Source organism: Labrus mixtus, chromosome 8, assembly GCF_963584025.1.
Source record: "Labrus mixtus chromosome 8, fLabMix1.1, whole genome shotgun sequence".
NCBI classification, from domain to species: Eukaryota; Metazoa; Chordata; class Actinopteri; order Labriformes; family Labridae; genus Labrus; species Labrus mixtus.
The window spans coordinates 17,839,259-17,859,622 of record NC_083619.1 but is presented as its reverse complement, the minus strand read 5'-3'; the positions used below and the strand labels follow the sequence as shown (position 1 = coordinate 17,859,622).

The window sequence follows — 20,364 nt, the reverse complement described above, 5'->3', positions numbered from 1 at the left end:
ATAGTTGGATACCTGTAAAATAGTGTTTTACAGTTTTATTCCTAACATTTTGAATTGAGTGTATAAAATAGTGAATTAAATTTTTCAAATACTTGAACTGTCGATAATCACAAACGTGTGTAATTTTCTGGGTCTCTTTTTTTTTTTATATTTGTGGCTTCCAAACAACTTTGTACTTAAATTGCATGTTGATGAATTTATCATTCAGAATGTGAGCGTATTTGTGCTGAGACAGAGGATAGCACTCCTGTTGGATCAGGACAGTTTCAAAGATGCAAAACTAAGAGAAATGCAAATTGACATTCAGGAAAAAAAACCCAATCTGGCCTCTAGGGGGTTCAATTTGATATAATGTGTGATAACTAATTCTCTCTTCAAATGTGATTTAATATGTTGGTCATTTAAGTATGAAGAGAACAACTGTCATGCACTTTGTACAAACAGACATCATATTGGATTATTTACATCAGTATTCAAGGATATAAATATTGAGAGCATGAAGAGGAAACTGTCTGTGATCTTCCACTGATGTTGATTGGTGAGGGAAAAGGACACACCTTGCTCTTTGGCAGCAGGCCACGGCCTTATCATGCCTGATGAATTACACTGACACCCAGGCTATCTTAATGACTCCATCTATCTCCCCATCTCCCCCCTCCTTCCTCTCCCTCTCCACAGCCCTCGGCCTTGCTCTTGCATCCTCCCTTGTTACAAATCTCCAGAGCCAATTTTTCATTTTTTTTCAAGATTTATTTTTGGGCTTATTTGTGCCTTTATTGGACAGATAGGACAATGGGTAGAGTCAGAAATCAGAAATCAGAAAGAGACAGAGAGTGGGAATGACATGCTTTAAAGGAGCCACATCTCGGATTCGAACCCAGGCCAGGTTCGAACCCTCTGATGCCCCCAGAGCAGATTTTTGTCACTCCGTGAGTGTGTGTGTTGTAGTTGATTTTGCAGTGAAGTGTTGCTTCACAGCAGCAGTTTATGACTCACAAAGGAGACGTCATGTTGTCTGAGAAACAATATGATACAAATAAAAACACACCTGTTATAACCTGTAGCACAACATGACGAGCATCTATTTGAAAAAATATTTTAGGGCCTGGTTTTCTTTGGTTTGTTATGTGTAATGAAGATGGGGTTGCCTCTACTAAAGGTTAAATAGAGTGAAGTATATCTCACCATCTAAACCCGATCCTCGGTGGTAAGCAGTTGGCATCCTGGAGTCTCATTTCCTGGTTTTTAAGAGGGCATCCTTCCTTCTTTGACTCCAGCTTCCTCTGCTTTGTAACACCCATTGTGCACAGCATTGCTTCACAGGTTCTTCCAGTGCTTCAAGTGGCCATCGGACTTCAGCTTTAATTTCGTCAGGACAAATGGCCGCCAACTGCAGACGTTCTCACCACCTGTTATGACACATGGAGCTGTGAGGGTGAAAGCGTCTGGGTGAGAGGTGTCTTTGACCATGGCTTTAAAGGACACATTTCAAATCTACTCATCAGTCATTTGTGTCCTTGTTGGGTGGTTTGTTGATGTTTACACTTTTACTCTTCCAAATGGGCAAAAATAAATGGTCAAGGCCTGCATGGCTATTTTTGTGCACACTAATATTATTTCACTGATTGTAAAACGGGTGAGTGTTCTGTACCAGGAATTCACTAGATTCCAAGAACAACTCTGTGTGTGGGAGGACATGTATCATCTATTTTATTCGCAAGTATCAAGTTTTAGCAGCAAATAAGGCAATACGTACAAAGTTAGGAAATGTGGTTGTTTTATTTTTGTAATTATTTGGTTGGCAACACCAGAAAGAACCCCCCCCCCCCCCCCCATACACATTTGTAAAGAATATTTGTTTTAGGCATTTAACAGTTAGGCATGAAAATGATTGATCAACTTTTCAACATTTTTCTTTTGAAAGATCGGATAACATGTCATTTTGAAGGTGCAGCCCGTTGTTAAAATGTAAACAAGACAGGGGCCCCGCCAAAATAAAATATTTTAAGTGAAGAGCTCTTTAGCAAAAGCAAATAACTACATCTAAAAAAAAATCATTAACATTTATATTTATTTTTTTATTGCTTTTCCCCGGTTCCCCATAGGCTGTATTGGGTAACAGCTCTATTTAAAGTGCTAATCAAAACTCTCAGGGCACTTTTTTTTCCAGAATGGTGTATGATTATCTGTGTTTGCAAATGAACTCCTTAAATATTTAAAAACCTATAAGGCCTATATGTCAAGCAATGCACTGTAGATAAAGACCAAAAACATTTTCTTTTCTCAACTTCAAGCTCAGTTTTTTAGAAAACAAAAATATATAGCTTCGATATAGATGCATATTTATACAGTTATAGTTGAATTGCTAACTCCTCACTAAACCTGAAATAAAGATAAATATCTGAGTCTGTTCAGAGGAGGCAGTCAGAGCATTTTATCCCACTATTCTAATATTCCCTGTGTTCAACTGACTGTCTCACATGACAGCCAGGAACCTCAATCAGGTGTGATGCAAGACAGAAGTAAAGGCTTGATGCACTTTGCTATATGGTGCTTTAGTTTTTTCTCTCTCTCTCTCTTAACGTCAAAGCGGGTAACGGATGTGCGGTCCAAGTATTCTGGTCGTAATAGTAGCTCAGTGTTCCGGGAACTCTTGGATAAAACGTTTTTTTTTTTTTTTTAAATGGCAGTGAGGTTTTAATGGGTTATAACTCCATCTTCCTCTATTGCAGTGCAAGAGAGACGAGGAAAATTTCACTCCTCTTTTTTCATACTTTTTTGTTCTGGCAGGTTCCATGGTCTCCTGTCCATGGAAAGCATACTCTGCACATTCTGCAGACAGGGGTCTTCAGGGAGGAAATAGAGAGGAAATTGTGCAGAAAGTGTAAAAAATCAGTCTCTCCTTTCTCTCTCTCTCTCCCTCTCTCTCCCTCTCTGTGGCTCACTTCACACAAAGAAGGACTCCTTGTTTCAGTTCACTTCTAATTACTCTCATTTATTCCTCTAGGGGCAAGAAATGCTAGAAGTTTGAAACAAATTAATATTCATATGCAAACTTAATATATTGAAATAAGAAACAAGATTACATTTATTTTTTTATATAGGCCCTGAATTTGCTTTTACGGCTTTATTCAAGAGATTACATGTTAGTGATTTTTTAAATTGACTTTATTGGTTGATATTTCTTTCTCTTGTGTGCACTGATTGGCGGAACCTTGAGCACTTTTATCCTTTTTATTATTGTTTAAGGATTTTTTTTCCCCACGTTTCTCTCTACTTTGTTGTTTCATGTTATCTGTTTGGTAATTGTGTGTCATAAGGGATGTCACTATCAAAACAAATCTATCAATGGGTAAAAATACAGGAAGCTGAACCTGGAGCTGAAGCTGAAGCTGAAGGGCAGTTTGTTCTTTTAAAACATCCAAGCACTTATTGTATAAATATTTGAATTATTCTTGCTTTCTTCAGTAAGAAAAAAAAAAAAAGCAGAAAAGGTGACTCCTAATCTGCAGCATTTAAAATGAGTCCTTTTTAACAAGATAATACACGATTATCACTCTCATGCAAAATCAGTACGGCTACATCTCTGACCTTTTGCCACTGGTGGAAATGATGATTTTCTTTACAATCCCGTCCTTCAGCAAAAATGTTGAGGACAAATATGATGAAGAGGAACAGAAAACTCTAGCAGCTTTGCAAGACTTCATCCCCTACCACCTCTAGATAAATGAGTGTGAAGCTCATCTTGCACATGCAGTTTGTCACTTTTACTGTATGGCATTAAGTTCCAAGGGTTGCAGGAGGAGTTTGTGTGCATTTGTGTGTATGCAAAGACATGTGTATTGCTGCGCAACAATCAGTTTTTTGTTGCAGTAGAAAGAAGATTTAAGAGCTAAAATTGGCTTGGAGGTTGGTAGAGAGGCAGCGAGGGGGGGGGGGGGGGGGGGGGGTTTAGGGGCTGAGGTTTCAGACGAGGGGTTTGTAAATCTTCTCAGGGGAGCTCATTTGTGCCAGGTGGTCACACTTTTGGAGTTGGTAACTAACCTCTACCACATGCTGTCACCTGTATGTGAAGTTACGATGAGGTTACGATTACGGCACCTCCCCTGGCGTCCAACGGGTGGTGCTGTCTTGAAGAAATACAGACATCAGTAACCCAGGCAACATGCAGAAACAAAAACTACAACTTCCCTAAGAAATCCATTTTATTAGAGGTCTGTATAAATTGTTCCAAATAAACCTTTCCCCCCCACATATTAATCAAATGTGTGCATATTCCCTTTTCTCAAACTGAATGAATGCATTTGCAGGAAGAGAAAAACAGTTTATATGAAACATTTCGCAGCTCATAGATAACAGAAACGGACTCATGGCTTTCAGTCTGTTTATGATGAAAGGTGTTGAAGCAGACACTGGCAATCAGCCTGTGATGAATTTAGATGTTTTTATTTCCGTGCCATGCCAAACTAGAAATAACAAGATGGCCAAACAATCCCTTCTGTAATCAAATATGGCTGATTGGATTTAAGAAAAGGTGATTCATTTTTAAGCCAGGGGCCAGGACAAATATGGAAGAAAGAGTTGTATTGTCTCTAAAAATGTGAGCTAGTCAGTAGCATTGTGGGTTGGTGAGACTACTATGAAGTTAAAAATATTGTCGCCCAGAGTCAAGGGTTAATAAAGCAAAGACAGACTGGAAAAAGCTTCAAAGAAACTTCTAAGTAGATTTGTCAGCGGGGTGCCTCGCCACAAAATACCTTGTTTGGGATTGAATGAAAAGAGGCATGTCACCGGAGGGAAACGTGGTCAGGCATGTTGGATGTATCAAAGGAATCTGACTGATAAATAAAAGGAGGATGGAGAGGTTGTAAACTTCACAGCCTGATCTGAGGAGGGAAGTTACCCCCACAGTCTCTGATTATTTAACCACAAAGCCTTCGACAGTTTCTGTAGAGGGCTGCATGCTAATAACATAATCACACAAACACACACTCATACATGAAGACAACATAACGGAGTCACGTTTAACTCAACTATATGAGTTTTAAAAAATGGCCCTCCATGCTGGATTTCTGTTTTGAAGATTCCTTTAATGACTCGACCATCTATTTAACATATAAATATCTTAAAGGAACACTGTAAACGAAGTAAAGTTATATGGAAAGGTGAACAAGTAAAGCAACGAGTTGCAAATCCTTTTTGAGTTGAAGAAATATTCCACATTAATAGTCATGTTTTCTAAAAAATCCTCAAGTACTGATATACGTTTTCAGCCTATAATAACACACTTACAGCTGATCAAATGTAATAGTTTAAACTTTTTTATAAAGTATAAAAGTATATGAGTTGATCTCAGTAGTGATAGTAAATTTAAAAACCTTACATATGACCGTTGAGTAAACATCTTAAACTTAGTTAACACAAAACATTAACTTTTAGTTGAGTAATTAAAAAAAAGTTGAATGTATAAGAGCAATGTGTATAATGAAGAATTAACTAAAACAGAAAAGATGAACATTTTTAAAGATTCAAACTTTTTAAAAGTCATATTTATTCCTTAAATTAAGTCAATTATCTATTAAATATCTGCAGTATTACAAGGTGGGAATTGACCTAAAAGTGGACAAAAAAACCTTAAAAGTGACATCTATTTTAACATTATGAAATTTCCACCAATTTCTTTTTTTTGAAAATTGCAATGTAAAAAGTACTTATCATTGTCAATCAAGGTTTAATCATTGTAGCTGCTTGTGATTAAAAAAAAAGCAGAGAATGTTAAATCTGTGGTTATTAAAAAAAATGTTGGGTTATTTATGTAAGGTTATATAGTCTATGGTTATTTCTTACATGATAAAAAATTATGATGACATTGCAATTTTTACTTCCATTTTAGAATAACCATGATAAACTTTCAGTTTACATACAGAGATTAATTTCTACTGACTACATTGACAATTGTGTTTAACATGTTTTAACACTTTTGTTTTAGTACTTTTTGTCTCCATATGCTAATGTCAGTACTCTGTCACTACTGCAAATGGCTTTGCAGCAAAGTTTTTATTTTTTAAATCTTAATATTTAATGTGGCACAGATTTATACAGAAACCAATTTCCAGAAAAATGGCAAAAGAAAAGCATAATAATGTGGTCGTCGTTCTACAAAATTATGTTATGCAAACATTGTGGAAATAAATGGCTTCTAATTGTGAAGTCATTTCAGAGATGACGCAGTCAGAGAGCCCGTCAGACCATGACAGGTGAAAAACATTGTGGTTTCCACTTTAAAAATGTCTGATTCATCCATCTTTTTTTTCCCCCAGCGGGGACGAGTCTAAAGATTTTTGAAGTCTTAGCATTTTGTATGTCATGACTTATTTGTGAGGTCTGTTTCCTTTGCACTCTGTCAGTTTATTTTTTTTCACTGGTGTCTGACCGTTTACTGCTTCAGGGTAGCGTGAAAAGAGATTTTTGGGTGTCTGGCAGATTTTTTTCTCAACTTACTACAATTCCAAAATATGCAAACACTCATCAGTACTTGACATGATTTCCTCCAAATGTTTCCTCGTACAAAAACACTGAATTCAGAGTTGTTTTCAAAATCAGAGTTTGTGCCCTGAGGCCCGAAAGTTGTGTTCCCAAGCCACAAAATATTTTCAAATTTGCATTGTTTACTTCTTCGTTTACATCAGCTGGCACGTACGTATGTGATGCGCACAGTCCACCACCACAAACTGTCAGTCAGTGAAAAATCAACAAACCACAAACTGAAACTCTGGCTGTGAACATGTTTGGCTCAGAGCACGAAGATCATAACGCTCATCAACACGTTGCTCCTCATGAAGGGAATAATGAAGGGAAAACATAATTGGACTGCGTTTTCTCCTTCTTTCTTCAGACTTTTCAATTGTTCTGACTTGAAATGTGTGTTACAGGCCAAAACGTCCTGTAAGGGCAGTCATGGATGAATCTGTGTGTTGTACATTTAGTTAGTCAGGCCTGGCAGCTCAGCTAATGAAGCATATGAATGATCCATACTCCTCTACAGGTAGAAAACCTGAGGCCAGGAACCTTTCAGAGACTCAGCTGATTACAAGAAGGCGAACACTCCCACCATCGGCTCAGTCAAATAAACAAATGTGGCATGACACTCATCAGTTTGAAAAGAAGCTGAAGCTTGGAGCTTTTTATCTCTTCAAAGGCAAAAAAAAAGACAAAAATGGTGTCACTCTTTTCCATGTCGACACCAAAGCTATTTCTCTCCAAGGTGAGCAAATTTGGGCTTTGGTCGAATATTCAAGAAGAGGAGGAGTCGAGGGCTGTGTTAGAATTTGAGAAGTGTTAATCAGAGAGAGGATGTGGGCCTTCTGGCGCTACCTGATTACCACCAAATGGGCCGACAGCAGCAACAGCTGGATACTCCCACCACAGGGGTAGGAAAAGAATCTGAGAGTATAATCACTAATGTTACTAATTGTATCACTATTATAAGTAACATTTCTATTATCTTTGGTATTGTTGCTGGAATTCTCTTCCATCAGTTGTAATTGTTGTTGTGTACATCTCCCTGTCTCATCGCCAGTTTCCCTGTCTTTCTGCCTCACTTTGTTGTGTGTCTCTTTTTTTTTTGGACATCCAGTCAGTCCTGTCTCTCTCTCTGTTTCACTGCCTGCCTCCCTGTGTGTTTCCATCAGTTTTCCTTCTTGTCCCTCTGCAATGTCTTTATCCCTCTCCCCCTGATTTTCTCCCTGATTCTACCTGTCTGTCTCCCTGTTTTCTGTTTGTATCTATCCCTCTCTTTCTGTCTCTCGCTCTATGCACCTCTCCCTGTCCCGATCCGTGGCCTCAGATGGGCTGTGAGTCTGGTTCTGCTCGAGCTTTCTGCCTCTTAAATGACGTGGAACTGTTTTCTTGCCACTTTTGCCAATTCTTGCCAAGTGTTTACTCATATAGATTAATGTTGGTTCTCTATAAAAAAAAAAATATATATAATATATATTTTGGAGTTGGCAGTAGTTCAGTCTGCAGGGACTTAGGTTGGGAACTGGAACGGGAACTGGAGTGCAAACCTAAATCTGAAATTGGTCTGGTTGCTGGAGAGCTGCCACATCACTCCTTGAGAACTGCTGATGTGCCCTTGAGGAAGGCATCGAACCCCCAACTGCTCGGGCACTCTTTAATGTGCAGGCCCTTACTCATGTCCATAGATCCTGTTTGTGCATGTGTGTATTTCGGGCCTATGTGTGTGAGAAGCATGTCTCTCATAACAGAGTTTAGACCAGAATTTCCCCTCTGGGATTAATAAAGTATTTAAAAAGTAGATGTTCAATGTAGACCTTCCTCTTTATATAAAGTTACAGAGATACTTGTTAGTAAACTGGCACTATTTGAATAAATAATTCTTTATTGATTGAACATGGAGGACCTATAAGGAAATCACAATATTTTACATAGAGCCTCATACTTTATTGGTTGAGACTGCTGAGAGGAATTGGGTCTGCTTCTTGTGTATTGTGTAGTATTCCCTAATTGTGCTAACAGAAAAACCTCAAACATTCCTCTTGTGTCTTCATCTCTGTTTGCCCGTCTGGTACCCCATCATCTGCTTCTAACAGTCTGTCAGTCCATTAATTCCAGCTGTAGAAGAAGAAGGCAGCTTCTCTCCCCCTGGATGATTGGTCCTGACAGTCCGAGTGAGCCGGTGACTGTAAAGAGATAATAAAGGATTTCTCTTTCTTTTTTTTTCTTCTTACCTCACCTCTCCATGCCAAGTGTAAGTACATGACTCAACAGTGGACATGTCAGGGGAATAATGGATTTCTGCCTGTGTCTCACTACTCTCTGCTTTTCAGATATGTTTTACACAGTCTTGCTGCAGAGCAGTTTAAAGGCCAGTGATTTTAACAAGACAATAAAAAAGGAAAGCAGGTTCTCTTTGGTCACTCGTGTGTGTCTTTAGGTTCCTGATTTAGTCGCTATAGCTCATTGCAGACTGACATCAACAGAAAAATGGAAACACTGGTCAAAATATCCCATATGTTCAGGCTCTTGGGATCTGTTGTGGTTTTCTTCACATCTTGTTTTCAACTAAAAGACACTTTCTTTGAATCATGGCCACAAGCGTCCCTAGACTGTCCCAGCATTAATCTTTTGTCACTTGGGATCATTGCAACAGGCTGTGTAACACTGACATGTTATTAGTCGAGTTGTACTCTCTTTTGAGCTCCACTTCTGTCTCCACAAAGCTAATTTATCTTAGGCTGAACCTTCAGAGTAGGTAAGGTAAGAGCTGTAAAACCATACAAATTAGCTGAAGGTTTGGCCCTGTAAGTGTGACATTTTTCATTGTTGTTTTTTGAAGGTGACAACTCTCATTTACATTTTTTACAATTTAAACTGCATCAAGTTCTTTAAAAAGTCTCTCACAGTAGCAGGCTGATATGATTAACCAAGAAATACTTTAATCAGTAGGTTAATTGTCAAATGTCCTGCTTAAACTGTTAATAATTCAAGTTTATAAAAAAAAACATACCAAACAAAGTAGGAACTAATGAATTTAAAAGCATATGTAGTTTGCAGACTTTAAACATGTTTAAAGAAACAGCCAAATATAAACAGGTGGTTTACGGATAAATGCTCATACTTTAAATTCTACAGTATTATATTTGGTTGTGTACTTTGTGTACTTTGCCAAAGAGATGTTTAAAAAGGTCTGTAGTGTAGTTTTGTAAACAATTGGAATATTAGTTTCAGTGTCAGAAAAATGTAAATTGTACCAAACGTATAACAAATCTGTATTAAGGTATATCACTATAGACATATTTGACATCGATAGCAAACTCATTCCTCATTGGTCTTTTAACCTTGGTGTGAAAAGCAGCATATTGGGGATGTTGACTTGCTATAAATAAACTTGTATATCTTCCTGGATTATAAAAAAGACTCTTATATCACACAAGGTGTACATATTTATAAATGTGGTGTTAACAGAATCTGCAGGGAGTCCAGCGGACTGTCTGTGACCTCATAAAGATCAATGTGAGCCGTTCACAGCGAGAGGAGGAAATGTAACAATGTAACAATATGATTGTTTTGCACTTCCTCTAACATGAAAGCCACGCGGAAAGAGACGCAATCTATTCTGAGCCTTAAAAGGATTATTTCTTGTCCTTTTTTAAACTTGTTTATTTCTGAAAGGAATATTTAGAATATTTTTAGACTATACATAAAAAGTGCCATGGTTTGAAATGGGGGGGGGGGGGGGGGGGATTCAATAGGTGCAGATGTTTAAACACACACACACACACACACACACACACACATACACACACACACCTTACAACTGTTTGAGTGTCATGCAAAAAGACGATATCACAACATCCGGCTTTGCACTTTGCAACCATAGAGCGAGCACCAAAACACCTCCACCTGTGTAATGATCCAACATGTGATAATAGCTCTGAGTGCCCTTCATGTGCTGTGGCTCATTCTGTCATGGCTGCCTGGGGCCAGGTGAGCGTTTCCTTCCCTCAGTATTTCCTGTTCTTCTTAAAAGGAGGGCAGGTGAGGCAGGCAAAGCCCACTTAAGATAAGTGGATTACATAGCCTCTTTCTTAAGCCTGCAGTGACCTTATCAGTGTGCTGTACAGACGCACTATAGGTATTTTTTTGTTGTCAAATTGTGAAGCCATGGAGATGAATGTATAAGATCCAGTAGAGTATTTCAACAAATGATCAACAGATGTTACAGACTTCTATTTTGAATTTAATCAAGGATTATTGTGAATATTATCATCATTGTCAAAGTTATTTTAGTGCTTTGGTAACTATGTTGATCACTTATACATTGATATAATTATTGAACTACAGCAAGTGTGGGAGTTTGAAAAGATTGAAAACTTTACAGAGGCACAGAGTTTGGGCAGCAACAGGCCTGAACCAGTTGTTCCAGATGAACCAGATTCTCAATACACGAGCCATAGTCTCTGTCTGATTATTAGGAGCTTGTGCTCAACGACACAAGTCTCCCACTATTCCTTGAGGCCTACATGTTAGAAAGCAGTTGCCTGGTAACACATCAAACTGACTAAGATGTCCAGTCACATTAAACAATGCTTCTGGTTAATGGTAATTTGACTCTGTATCAGCTTAAGCTGTTACCAGGCAACTGTTTGCTAACATGTCGGCCTTTATAAGGATTACTCCAGGTAGCCTACTTGTTGCACTTGCCCTTGTCTTTCTGAGAGAGTTGGAGAGAATGAGTGGAGGTATACATTTTCAGAGCCAGAGAGAGGCTTAGATGGGAGATTTTGGAACTTATTGAAGTTTGTTTTGGGAGAGTGTACAGTAAGTGACCTCCTAAAAACTTTCACTCTCCAGAATAACCATTTTCACTGCCATCAGAAACTACATAATTGTTAGGAAAAATCTGTGTACATTTTCTTTTCTTTTTTAGGCTTCTTAAAGTACTGTTGGATTCATCCTGTCAGTTAGGCTGTGATCCCCTGATGCCTCAAGGAAAGGAAGCGTTGTCAAATGAAACATGTACAGACAGTACAGGGGAATGAAGGCTTCCACTTTAAAAGTTAAATCAACAAATATAATCATCAAATGATTTTCAAATTCCAGCCAATAACTTTCAATTTTCTCTTCTAAAACAAATGTAAACGCTTAACCAAAAATTCCAACATTTACCTCACTAACTGGACAATACTAACCCTGCAGTGTTTGCATACATAGGAGAAGTGTTGTTTTTACTATAAAAGGCTCTCCAGCAAGTCATCATTGAAAAGGCATGTTTCTTTAGTAACAACCTGGGAATTTGGACGTTCTGCACAAAGTCCCCAGCAGGTCCCAGCTGGACTGACACATGCGTGGACATACTACTTATTTATTCTATTAGTTTAGTCATTAGACATTTTTGAATCAGTCAGATTATTGAGAGGTCTGTAAAATGCACTTCAGAACCTTGTTTTTGAAATGATTTAACTTGTATGGATGTGTAACATACATTACATTACATTAGGAAACACATGAGATCCTTTCCATAGATTTTCTTTTTTAGGATGTTTGTTAAACAATTCTGTAGAAATCAAAATGATCTCTGCTTTACAACAAATCATTTTCTCCTGTTAAAACACAAAACTGATTATTAGAAACAAAAATAATGTGTCTGGTTTTAAAATCTTTCCTGATAAAAGGATGGGTTATTATGAGGAAGTTTGAACAAAAATGTATTGAATAAATAATCAATATCACTACTACTAATTTGCCCTAAATAACTGTTTGATATTACATATTATAATTATAATTTATTTTCTCTTTAGCCTCCCTGCTAATGCTTCATTTCTTAATTTTTCAAATATAATGTAAAGATTACAAAAGTGAGGACCTAAATAAAAATAAAAAAATGAGCCATGGATAATTAAAAAATGCAACTCTGTACAATGCTGCTGTAACTTCGTTCACAAGTTTAAGGAGATCATTTATTCCTACACTGAAAGTTGTTTCATTATTTAAAAAAAGACTTTACATATTTGCATCAAAGGTAAATCATGATTTTAAACATACATTAAAATGTAAATGTGCATGAAAAATGTTGCTTTAAAGTGGTATCAGTGTGGACTAAATACCTCTGGTTTCCTGTACATATGTATCATTGAAACACACGTCCTGGTCTTCCCTCTTCTAATAAGGGAAAGTATGACAGGCATGTGTGCTGCCTCCCACATTCTATTTGTTGTCCTTTATTCCCGCCAAGCGTATAGAAAGGGCAAAAGTGAATGTGATATCTTTTTACATCTCAGTCCTAAATGCTCTCCGGTGGTCGAGGAACCCTAATATTTCCAACCCCTCCACACCTCCCTCCAGAAAAGTTTAAAGCCTCTCACTCAGCTGGGGTCTCCCTTTGTACGGAGCGTGTTCAAAGTATTACACTGTCACTAATCATCCATGTTACAACATCTCGAGCAGCGAGGGCTCTCACTTGGACTCCACCAAACCATTATGGTGCCATGGGGTTGAAGGAATGGTCCACTTTGATCTGCTCCCAAGGAGAGCTATGGAGACATCTTTCAGCCCCTCTTGCCCTCCCCCATCCTCCCACCCACTCCCTCTGCTGAGAGACTTTAAACAGTAGGCTGGAGGCTGTTATTTTGGGAAGGCCGAGGGGGCGAGGGGGCGAGTGAAGAATAATATCTTGTACTCCAGGGCCCCGGACGGCTCCCCCAGCCCATCAAACGAGTAACAAATGCGGTTACAGAGTCATAAAGCATAAAGGGAGGGGAGAGAAGAAGAACGAGAGGGCAGCATTTTTCTGACACAGTTTTATAGCTTGGTTTATGAAAAGGAGCAGCTTAAGTTCTCCTCTCCTCTCCTCTCCTCTCCTCTCCTCTCCTCTCCTCTCCTCGCATTTATAAAGTGTTACTTAAGGGATATATGTTTGAGACTTTACAATAAGGGTCACACAATGCATTATTAAATGGTTAATTATGGTTAAGTAATGCTTATTCAGCACTTTTAAGCATTTATAAAGTGTTACTTAAGGGATATATGTTTGAGACTTTACAATAAGGGTCACAACGAGCATTAATAACTGGTTAATTATGGTTTAGTAATGCTTATATAACATCAACAATAATGATTGGTAAGTTACAGTAAGAACGTCTACATGAAGATAAAGGAACAATCTAACGTCTACATGAAGACCATGGTGTGGTCCACTGATCTCAACCTTTACCAAAAATAAGTCACCAGTTGGAGGATGGACAAGTAAGTGAACAGTCATTAACCTTAAATAAACATGAATAAAAACAAACACTTTTGTCTTAATGACATGACTCAGCTGTGAACCTCAAGACATGCATAAATGAACAACTTTATCAAGCATTCAGTCATATTAGTTAATAGGCTTAATTAACATGTAAACCCTTAATTAATGTTAACAAGACACATCTGTTAAGGTTTCTTAATGTTCATTATTGTATGAATTTACTGTTAATTGAGGCTTATTACTGCATTAACTAATGTTAATAGCATCCTTAATAAGGATTAAATAATGTATTAATTAATCCGGTAGTTAACATGAACACCCTTAATAAATGATTACTAGACACATTAGTCAACTGTTAGTAACCATTAGTTAAGACTTAATAATGCCTTAACTAATGTTAATTATAAACATACACATATACAACATATATATACATAATGTTTTAATATCTGTAAATTGTTCTATGTCTTTCTTCTCTCTTATGAATGTGTGTGTGTGTGTGTGTGTGTGTGTGTGTGTGTGTATGAGACTGACTGGTTGATTTGTATTTTGCTGTTGCCATCATCTGCCCAGGGACAACAGATGGAAATTAGCTAGCTAGCTAAATCTGGTACAAAGCATCTCTTCTCTTCTGAGACTAATATTTTTTTTGTACACTGTCCCTGATTCAAATAAACGGTAAAAAAAAATTAAAAAAAATTAATGTACCCTTATTGTAAAGTGTTACCGATTGTGTCTCAAGCATTTAAACAGAATGCTGGGGATTCAGTTTGTCTATTTGTTTGCGCAAGAGTATGAAGACTGATATTATACAAGATACACTATGTATGAACTAAATCTCTCTGGCTCTGTCTCTCTTTCCCTCTGTGTGTGTGCTCTTGTGCTTTACCTCCCACTAGTCTAATGAACCATAGAGTTCACTGACCAGGGAGATGCGGCTGATTAATTCAGAGTCAGATAGGCGTCGCTGCTCCAATCCATTTCTCTGAGGACAGGAGGGAGGAAGGATGGACATCTCATCCTCACTCAATTTAAGTGAACCTCCAGCCCACACATTGCCGCCCCATCTCTAGACTATTTATCTGTGCTAGGACTCAAAGATAAAACATGCATGGTCTCTTGTATTGTGTTTCAGGTTGCATTAGATTTGAAAGAATTATGAGTCAAAGGATCATTAGCGTCAATGCAGCAGTGAGAAATAAATTCCTGTCTGATCCTTTAGCTGCGACTTTGAAACTGAAAATATGTGAAGTAAAATATCAAGAAGCAGAGGGCTTGAGAAGATAAAGATTTTTAGTTGGGAAGAGTTTGACATTGTATGAGAAAATTGAGACTGCTTGTTCTACAATAAATATCTGGCTATTGCTAGCAGCAAACTGTCTTAGCTTCAACGCACAGTATGTTAATTCAACCACCAGGGGGCTCTCAATCAAAACGATAACAAAAGATGATGTCGAAACTGGTGGGGATTCATGGGATTGATTCTCTCTCTGCTACTCCACCCCCAGCCCTGATGTAAACAAACCCCGAGTTAACTGTAGTCAAGACAAACAACGTGCAAAACAGACCGGAGGAGAATATGTTTACAGACGAGCTAATGTATCCAAGTATAACTTACATGACATTTTCTTATCACAGCAGCACATACAGCAATAGTATGGCAGCTTTCAGTAGTATTAACCACTTCCTTATGGAGACGTCTTTGACGAAACACCCTGTGTTGCCATGGTGTCTGTCATGGCGGCTCTGTCAGCCATTTGAACACATCCCATTACAACTATAAAATTAAGGATTTCTAAGGCTTTGACAACTGTTGGAAATATTTGAGGTATTGTAAGTCATCTTGAGAAAATATTTAACATAGGTTTAGTAAATTATTAATTAATTTAGATATTTCGTGTAAAACTTCTATATATTATATATTTAACTTCAAGACTGGAAGCACTTCTGTAGCCATGCCAAAAGGAAACACAATCTGCCTTCAGCCATAGAAAGTTCACAAATTAACACATTATTTATTTTTATTTTTATCTAAACAAACACATTTTGTTTCTTACATTAGGTCGAGTCTCTGTGGTCTTCTGTTGCCTTTGAACAACACAGGCAGGCTAGCTGTTTCCCCCAGCAACATGACTTTATGCAAAGCGCAATCATCTTTTGATGTTTGAGCTTTTCTATCTCTTGGAACAAAAGAGAATATCACAACTGAGTTGTTGAGCTTGTCCTGTAAAGATTACCTTCGCTCTTTTTTTCTATGAGCAGTTAAAATTTTGATTTAAACAGCGTTACTAAAAGAGGTAGGCTACAGGTAAAGGCCTGCCAGGGCAGTGGCAAAGAGAGCTAGAAATGATTGAAATTAAAACAAATTCTTGGCATGCTCTGTGAAAAAAATAAAATGCCAACAGCTCACAGTTCCCATGAAAGGAGATGACACCAGCCCTATCAAATATTAAACCTCTGAATCCAGGGCTGCGTGATGATTTAAGGAGATAAAACCAAGGGGACTCTCAGGTTTCATATCCTTTGTTGGCTAAATGAACTAAATAACGGCAATGCATGGCCAAGGCAATACGAGATGTTCAAGAGTACATTGTATAGTGAAGAGCATGTAGGAGATACAATTTCTCAAAACCTCTCTCATCTCCATGAGAACCTTACTGATTAAAGCCGACCTGGGGTGACATTTCTGCTCACAGTTTGAGCATTAAAGGATTTTTTGGGTGTGTATCACTGAACTGGATTTAAGGTGTAGTCTGTAGGCATGATAAGAATCTGCTGATGACCGCGGCAGCCATGAGAATAACAGCCTCCCTGCTCCTGTGGTATCTCCTCTCAGCCGTGAGTGTTGGGGTGGGGGGGGGGGGGGGGGGGGGGGGTCCATCTCGGGCCTGGGACCTCTCACTCATCTCCCACTCATCCTCTGTGATAGTGGGTGCTATCATCATGTGGACATCTCTTTACCTGTGAAATATTATCGCCTGGCTTGTCTCTACTGCAAGTGCTCTTTCAACACGGCCTAATAGTTCTCTTGTTTCACTCATGGATGCTGTGGCTTGTCTGTTATTTATACTCTGTCTGTCTCTCTTTATATTTATGCATACATTTCATAGGGCTGTTCTATGCCCCCAACGTTCACCCAATGCGACGCTTGTATTCTGTGAAGGGTCTGACTCCCCCCCGTTTGCTGTCAGTACTCTGATGGTCTTTTGTAAAGCGTCTGGCAGGCAACGAGCAGATGAGGAAACCTTAAACCGTTTATTAGAAGCACTTTGCACCCTTCAAGCAGAGTGGAGCCACTGTAAATAATGACAAAAGCAGACCAGCAGGAATCAGTTCAGCCTGATAACTCAACTTATGGCCGGATTTTGAGAGTCACGTCTGTGCATGCGTTGCACAGGAGAAGATTTCTAAACTCAAAACTTAGACATGCAGTTTGTCAAATATATGAAACTCTCAGGTGACCAGGGGATGACATTTTTAGCTGGGGTATTTTTAAACATTTGGTTGCTGTAAAGGAAGGATTTTTATTCCAGGGACATTTAGGATTCATTTTATGATGAGATTTTTTTTTTGCTTGCTTTGATAAACATCATTATATGTGGAGTCTAAAATATGGCTATGTATTGCACTGACTCATCTGCATACAAAACAAGGTGAGTGCTTAAAATTTAACAAGAAATTGGTAAATTAATTTTGAATGGTTGTAAAATGACTTTACTGTTAACCTCTCTTTTTATTTTTTATTTTTATGTGCATCAGATATTTACAGGCCATTAATAGGTTAGTTATCACAACAAGTAGAAAGCTTAGGAATGGGAAAACTTAATTTGCGTTTCTTTTCAATCAATTATCAAGTAAGCATAAAGGAGTATTACTGCACGTGTGTTGTCATGGTAACATTCACATGTGGTCATCATTATTAAATATTCACAGTTAGGTTTCAGCACCAACTCTATGTTGTTTGGTTAAATACGACTCTTCAAGGAAACCATAAAATGCATTTCTTCGTTAGCCTTTAGTCTTTAAATCTTTATTAATTATCTTTTTTAATTCTCAATTGTGACATAGCATGTTAGTTAAATGAAGACACTGATCTTACATCAAGTAAACATCAGTTAAAATATTTCAACTATTTCTTGGTCTCTCATATTTAACACACCTGGTTCTCCTAGGTGAAGATTCTGTGTTCTGTTTACCACCCACCCAAACTAGATTGTCTTATCTTTTATACTACTTCAACTGATTTCCTTCTTGTTTTTTTCTGTGATAATTATAAGACCATGAGTATGGCCCAAATACCCCATATGTATGCTCTAAAAACCAACCGATAACAGCTATTTATTTAACTGATAACACATGTATAAGCTAACTAATTGTTGGTGAGTACTTTATTTTATTTATTTATTTTTTTTATTTTTATTTTTATTTTATTGCACTTAAAAAGCAAAACAAAAAAATGGTTAATTAAAAATGTGTTAATTAACAAAATAAACATTTTGAAATAAATGTGCTGGTGGAGCCAAATAAACCCAGAGGGGCTTGTCGAGTGGCCCTCCCTTCTGATCAAACTGAGGCTGAAACTACAAGACACCGAGGAATCACAGTGTAGTTTTTACCTTAAGATCAAGAAGAGTACATCACTGTCAATCTGTTCAGGTCAATCTTCAATCCACACACATAATATCAGGTATAGTGTTGATTTTAACTTTTAACCAGAATCAACCTAAAACAGGAAGAAGATAGTTTTTCCGTTTCAATGTGGTGAGCAATGTATTTCCTGAACAGAATGTTTCATTGCAAGAGGATTTACAGACTAACTTCTCCAAGCACATAATTTTCTCAATCTAAGAAATAAAAGTCCAGTGGGGAAATATTTATGTAGAGTCAGGATATTATTACAGGCCAGTTGATGCTGACAGTCACCTGCTCGTGGCCTCACTGGTACTTTACGGCACTTAGCTTGTAAGGCTGAGTTAACAGCTATGACATCATTGTCTCTAAAATGCTGAGGAGGTACAATGCCACACAGTTACCAGACTTCATATTCCACATGAGCAGGAAATGACTTCATCCTCTCAGTTTTCTCTCAGGGCCTTTTACAAAGTTTTCCCCAGGGGAGGTGGTCAGTGGGGGGCTATAGCACATGCAATCACGGCTCCAGACATTAAATCCAATTAAAGGACACCTCAGAGGACTTTTATGAGCTCTCAAAGGTCCATACACCTGTATTTTTATTACAACACCTGGTTGCCATAGGAACTAAAAATGTGTTGCATATAAGGGGGGATTGGAGAAAAACAGGTTTTCTTATTTTTTGCATTCAGTGAATAGGTACAAAATCAACATTTCTGCTTGTCCATTCAAATTATTATAACATTTGTCTATGAATCTGGCAATGACCTATAACATGCACATTTAAAGAGTATGTTTGTAATTGAAACACATTGCTCAAGTTGTATTCTGCATAAAACCTTTTATTACTCGTCCATATTAAATTCTTGTAAGAATAATTTTAAATAAGTGTATTGTGTACATACATATGTTTTGGCATTGTGGGAGGTAAAACAATTGTTTGAATGAGATTGAAATCAAAGAACATTACAGTTCGTCTACTGTTTGACTACTTTGAATTCAGTTTTGGATTTGGGTGTGTAGAAGCAGCAAATGATATTTGACTTTTTTCTTTCATGTTGATAATTCTACAGGCTAAGACCAATTATACGTTTAGTACTTCTCTTGATTTTAGCATTTGTGTTTAGTGGCAAACCTCTGAGCTGAAGTGTTATTTTTATTTCAACAAGTATGGAAACACTTACTCGTCTCTATTCCATTAGACAAATATTAAATATATTTTAATGTGCAAGTGCTTTGACTTACTTACTTACTTTGTCAAGTAACAAGACAACAATCTATTTCTGAGAATCAAGTAGCGTTTGAAAGTATCTCATGAAGTACATGTAGGTGCGTAGGACATTAAACTGTCACATTGAAAAGAAAGAGAAAGAGGAGAAAACACCTTACAAAGGTTAAGAGGGACTGAAAAGTTGAGATTTTTTATAATACATTGGTGATGCCTAACAAGAGCAGTGGGAAGGATTTTTCCTTTTCAGTGTGAGAATCAAGTAGCCAAATATATAAAAAAACATTTGCTATATTAGCCCCTTTAATACATTAAACATTATATAGATAACATACATCTAGACTAAATATACTAAATGTGCTTTAAACATATATCATTGACTTTAATGATAATATGTGAGTATTCAAAAGTCTGAGTTTCATAAGCAATTCATAAATACAACAATTATCATACTCTTGGTATTATAAAAAAAAAAAAACCTCTCAATTATCACAACTGATTACATTTCCAGCTCTGATCTTGTGAAATGAAATTCAGAACACAGTAAGTGAAGAAGACAACAATGGTATTTCTAATCTAACTGAAATAAGAAATGATAAAGAAAATCTTTACCAGCATAATACCTTTTGGAAGTACAAAAGAGATAATGTCACACCTCTTTTTTGGGGGGGATGTAATATCAACAATTTATTATTTTTAATAAATCATGTTTAGAAAATATACATTTTATTTTTTA

The 20,364-nt window shown here is 37.4% G+C and overlaps 1 long non-coding RNA gene across 1 annotated transcript in view; it reads right to left on the bottom strand.

Annotated features, from left to right (window-relative positions):
• Positions 1 to 973: 973 nt before the first annotated feature.
• Positions 974 to 20,364, bottom strand: part of LOC132978467 (uncharacterized) — a 41,767-nt gene continuing 22,376 nt past the window's right edge. The window contains exon 3 of the long non-coding RNA XR_009673928.1: positions 974 to 1,427. This is a non-coding gene — a long non-coding RNA (uncharacterized LOC132978467). The remainder of the gene's footprint in view (positions 1,428 to 20,364) is intronic.